The sequence below is a fragment of the Hipposideros armiger genome, unplaced genomic scaffold (genome assembly GCF_001890085.2).
Source record: "Hipposideros armiger isolate ML-2016 unplaced genomic scaffold, ASM189008v1 scaffold_282, whole genome shotgun sequence".
Classification (NCBI taxonomy): domain Eukaryota; kingdom Metazoa; phylum Chordata; class Mammalia; order Chiroptera; family Hipposideridae; genus Hipposideros; species Hipposideros armiger.
This window is the reverse complement of record NW_017731632.1, coordinates 760,803-766,013: the sequence shown is the minus strand read 5'-3', so window position 1 is coordinate 766,013 and position 5,211 is coordinate 760,803. Positions and strand designations below refer to the sequence as shown.

Sequence of the window (5,211 nt, the reverse complement as noted above, 5' to 3'; positions counted from 1 at the left end):
GCAACCCACTGCAGCAGGGGCTGCAGCCTACGCCCTCGCCTGCAACTCACAGCAACCCAGCTCCAGGTTGAGCTGTTGTTCAGCATCTTAGCTGTAGAGGGCAGTGCACTGGCCCTCATATGTGGGATCCGAACCAGGGCCCTCTGGTGTCCCAAGCCAGTTCTTAACCAACGCGCCACTCGACTGGCCCCCAAAAGGGTTTTTTGTCTCCACATATAATAACTTCAGCTGGCTATATAATTCTACATTGTATCAATTTCTTTTCAGAATTCTGAAGGTCTGGCTCCACTATTTAGCATTCAATGTTAAGACATTTAGTAAGATTCTTTTTCCTGCCTTTTTTTGTTTTAACTTTATGGGGGAAGAGTGTGTTTTTCCCAGGACCCATCAGCTCCAAGTCAAGTTGTCCTTCAATCTCAGTTGTGGAGGGCGCACCTCGCTCCAAGTCCAGTTGCCATTTTCAATCTAGTTGTGGGGGGCACAGCACACTATCCTATGTGGGAGTGGAACCAGCAACCTTGTTAAGAGCATGTGCTCTAGGGGCTGGCTGAGTGGCGCGTTGGTTGGGAGCTGGCTTGGGATGCCAGCTCTGAGCAGCGGGGCCCCGGTTTGGATCCCACATGCGGCCAGTGACACTGCCCTCTACAGCTAAGATGATGAACAGCCGCTCAACCTGGAGCTGGGCTGCCGTGGGTCGCCGGCGATGGCGTACGCTGCTGCCCCTGCTGCAGTGGCTGCCATGGGCTACCGTGGATGGCCGGCAGCCAGCGTGAGCTGCTGGCAGCCAGTGTGAGCTGTCAAGAGCCGCCGTGGGCGGCCGTCCAGAGGCCGGTGGCCCATCTGCCTTGCCTGGGAAGAGCGCAATGATGGTGCCAACATGGGCCAGTGAAGTGACGTCCTCCACAACTAGACTGAAGAACAAAACGACAGCAACTTGTCTGTTCGACTCCCCCAATAACCCGATAAAATCTTAAAAAAAAAAAAAGAGCATATGCTCTAACCTACTGAGCCATCCAGCCGCCCATCAGCAGTTCAGTGGCAGCTCAGCTCAAGGTGCCATGTTTAATCTAATTGTGGGGTGTGGCCCACCATCCCATTATGTGGGAGTTGAACCGGCAACCTTGTTAGGAGCACATGCTCTCACCAGTTGAGCCATCCTGCCACCTGTTGGCAGCTCAGCTTGGGCACCTCTCATTGGCCCATGTGAATTGAACCAGCGGCCCTGTTCCTCAGAGCCTGTGCTCTTAACCAACTGAGCCACTTGACTGGCCCTCTGGCCTCCAGTCTTTTTCCCTGACATCCATTCTTGACACAACAGCCTGAGTTCTATAAAACACATGACCTATCATGATGCTCCCTGCTCAAAACCCCGCGTGGGTCCCAGCCACACTTAGAATAAACACCACCTTATGGAGGTCTGTAGCTTCTGCCGCTTTCACGTGCTCTGGCCACAGTGGCTTTGTGGGTTCCTGGGACATGCTGAGCTTTCTCTGGCCCCAGAGTCTTGCCTTGCTGAAAGTCCTTTGAGAGTGACGCTCTGGCTCAGCTCACCTCCTCAGGCTTCCTTGTCCCCAGCCCCCAGAGGAAGTCTTGATTGGATCATCCTGTGCTTTCCAAGAACTCCAAAGTCACTTCAGAGCCACACCTGCGTTGTAATCTGGGGCCTGCCTCTGCCTATCTGGGTGACTTTGGGCAAATCCCTTAATATATATGAACTTCAATTTCTCATCCATAATATAGGGCTAATGATGCCTGTCATCTCGAGAGTGGTTGTGTGGCTCAGGTGAGATGATACAGCAGCAGGCAGAGTGGCTGGTGCATAATGGCTTGACAAATGGTCATATTATGTCATTCATTCACCCAGCAAATACTGGCTTGGTATATGCCCAGCTCCTGGTTCAGAGGTGCATGAGGCAGTCACTCCCATGCACTCTCCTCATCCACTGAGACTTCTCAGGAAATTGGTAAACACCCAGAATCCCCATCCAGTGCCAATATGCTGTGACAAGGGGTAGTACAGAGGCCATAGGAGAAGGGGGCGTCTGACTCACCCAGCCTGTGTGGGGTGGGAGACAGCCCAAGACATTGTCCACCCAGAGGAGTGCTAGGGGAGAAATACCAGGCAAACGTCCACACCCACTCAATCAAATTCCACCTTTCAGGTGGGGTCATCCAAAACCCTTCCCAAGTGGCGAGGGGCCTTTATTCTGCAGACAAGGAGTCTGCAGGGCTTTTTGCAGAGGGTTGATTTGATCATACTAGCTCGTTCTGGTCAGAGGATTAGAAGGCTGTGGTTGCAGCTGGGACAAGGGTGATAGTGAGGCCACAAGACATGGGCAGGTCCAGAGCTAATGGCTGTGAGGACCAGGAAAGGGTGTAAATGGAAGCACTCATTCCATCCCAGTGCCAAGCTCTACTGCACCTCGGGTTTGTGACTACCCATGGAACCAAAGGGGAAAACATATCTTTTTGTGTATCAGTGTTTGCGATAAGTGGGGCCCTCTAGAGCTCAGGGCCCTGACAAGGGTTCCCCCTCTTGTTTGGGTCTAAGGGCAGAACTGTACCTGGGGCTTGCTGATGGTGGGCAAGGCGCCCCAGCAAGGAGGGTTCAGGCGAAGTGCGCTGGAAGGCCGCGAGGGTCTGACCGGGATCGTGGCCTGTGAGGTGGGTGAATGAGAGGTCTGAGAAACGGTCCCGGGGCCTTGCAGGGTCATCAGGCACCAAAAGCACAGGACTACTGCGGAGCAGGGTGCAGGGAGGGGCGAGCTCGGGCAGGGCGCCTCTCGGCCAGGGGTTCTAAGCTAACGGCTGGTCTGCGCGCAGGGCTGCTGGGCGAGGGCAGCAGGGCACTGCTACCCGCGGTTCGTCGTCCACAGCGCACGGGCCTCTCGGGTAGCAGCTCCGAGCTCAGCCATGATTTCAAGGCGCTCTACAGAACCCCACCCAAGTCCGCGAAGAGGGCCATTCTAGACCCCATTGAGTCACCTGGACTCGGGCTAGGGGCCCGGCCCAAGGTCACTGGGCCATTCCAGACCGGGTAGGGTCGGGGCTGCAGGCCTGGTGCATCCCGGGGGCCCGGCCTGCCTGCGGCCACCGGTCGGAGAGGCGCGGAGGCGTCTGGGTGCCTGTCAGACAGGCGGAACTCCTCTACTCTACCCGGGTAGTTCTCCCACCGCCGGGGACGCGGCCGCGCGCCGGCCCGGCCCCTCCGCTCAACTACAATTCCCAGAAGGAGGCGCGGCGTGGGCGGAGCCGGGCGGTGCGGATCTCAGCAGTGACGTCACCTTCGCATCAAACGCCCCAGCTCCAGCCCCTCGCGACGTTAGGGCGTTCGGCCGCGCACAGCCTGACGGGAATCATGGTTCTCCCGCCGGGCGCCCCCAGCGGCGGCGCAAGCATCGAGACTTCAACTCCCGTCGTGCCCTGCGCGCCGGCGTACGTTAACGGCGGGAGGGAGAGAGCGAGGCAGAGGAGGAGCGGCGCTAGGGAGGGCGGAGTGAGGCGGGAGGGGGAGGGCTCCCCCGACGTAAACTGGGATCCCTTTCCCCTTGTGTCCGCCATATTGGACTCTAACTCTGGTCAGCGGCGGCGCCGGGCCCGGTGGACTCGCCGTTCCTCCCGCCCAGCGGCCTCCCGGCAGCACCCGCCCGCCCTGCCGTCTCCGTCCGCCCGGAGGCGACCCCGCGCAGCGCCCCCCGCCCTCGGCCGGCCGGAGCGCCCCGCTNAGCGGCTGCTCAGCTCGGGCTGGACTCGAACCGCTGTTGCTCAGAGCTCAAACTCTTGAGCGAGCTCTTAACCAACTGAGCCACTCGGCCGGCCCCTAGGATACTTTTAAGGGCTTCTCACCAGGCAGCAGAGCACCTCTTGCTGGTTAGTCCTGATCTTCTATAATCCTCATCTTCTCAGCCAGATGAAATGCCAAAACCTCTACTCTGCTTTTCAGTTTTTCGCATGTGTTTCTTAGTTTCCTGACTACAGAGTGTGAGAATTTGGCAATGTCAAGGGAAAAACTGTGTCCAGCTCAGTGATTTACTAATTTTATCTCACTGGGGCTGTAGCCCCAAGTCTCCAAATTTTTCTCTCCAGCCCCAAAAAACTCCCCAGTAGGGCTCTCTGCCCAGGCAAAGCCTTGCTTCTCAGTCCAGTGGACCTGAGAAATGGAAAACACTAGGTGAAAATTGGACCCTCTAGTTCTGTCTTTAGTAGCTCTCCAATTTTTTTTTTTTTAAGATTTTATTGGGGAACTGGGGAAGAGGAACAGACAAGTTGCTGTCCTTTTGTTCTTCAGTCTAGTTGTGGAGGACGTTGCCTCACTGGCCCAAGTTGGTATTATCATTGCGCTCTTCCAGGGTGAGGCAGTCGCTCGCTGGCCATTGGATGGCTGCTCACGAAAGCGCATACCAGCTGCCAGCCAGCCCACTGCAGCCTACGCCATCACTGGCAATTTACAGTGGCCCAATTCCAGGTCGAGCTGTTGTTCACCATCTTAGCTGTAGAGGGCGCAGCATCACCGGCCCTCATGTGGGATCCGGCCCTGCTGCTCAGAGCTGGTGTCCCAAACCAACTCTTAACCAACACACCACTCGGCCGGCCCTCCAATTTCTTTCTTTTTCTTTTTTTTAAGATTTTATTGGGGAATTGGGGGAGGGGAACAGACAAGTTGCTGTCCTATTCTTCAGGCTAGTTGTGGAGGACGTCGCTTCACTGGCCCATGTTGGGATTATCATTGCGCTCTTCCTGGGTGAGGCAGTCGCTTGCTGGCCATTGGACAGCGGTTCACAGCAGCTCGTGAAAGCTGACACCCGCTGCCGGCCAGCCCCACTGCAGCCTACGCCGTTGCCGGCGACTCACGGCAGCCCAGCTCCAGGTTGAACTGTTGTTCACCATCTTAGCTGTAGAGGGTGCAGCGTCACTGGCCCTCATGTGGGATCCGAACCGGGGCCCTGCTGCTCAGAGCTGGTGTCCCAAACCAACTCTTAACCAACATGCCACTCGGCCGGCCCTCCAATTTCTTAAATGTATGTTCATATTTCATATATATAGGTCTAGTTCAGGGGTTGGCAAACTTTTGAGATGGAACGTACCCAAAGAGCCGCATGTGGCTTACAAGCTGAAGTTTGCTGACCCCTGGTCTAATTAATCAATAATCAAGAGTACATTATGACTATAGGTTGTTCCTGTGTCAGATAATGACTATCATATGTGCTCTAT

At 56.0% G+C, this 5,211-nt stretch overlaps 1 long non-coding RNA gene across 2 annotated transcripts in view; it reads right to left on the bottom strand.

Moving 5' to 3' along the window:
• LOC109390933 (uncharacterized) overlaps positions 1 to 3,150 on the bottom strand; it is a 7,394-nt gene extending 4,244 nt beyond the window's left edge. For both annotated transcript variants that reach the window (XR_002125682.1, XR_002125681.1), the window contains exon 1: positions 2,565 to 3,150. This is a non-coding gene — a long non-coding RNA (uncharacterized LOC109390933). The remainder of the gene's footprint in view (positions 1 to 2,564) is intronic.
• Between the last annotated feature and the right edge of the window lie 2,061 nt (positions 3,151 to 5,211).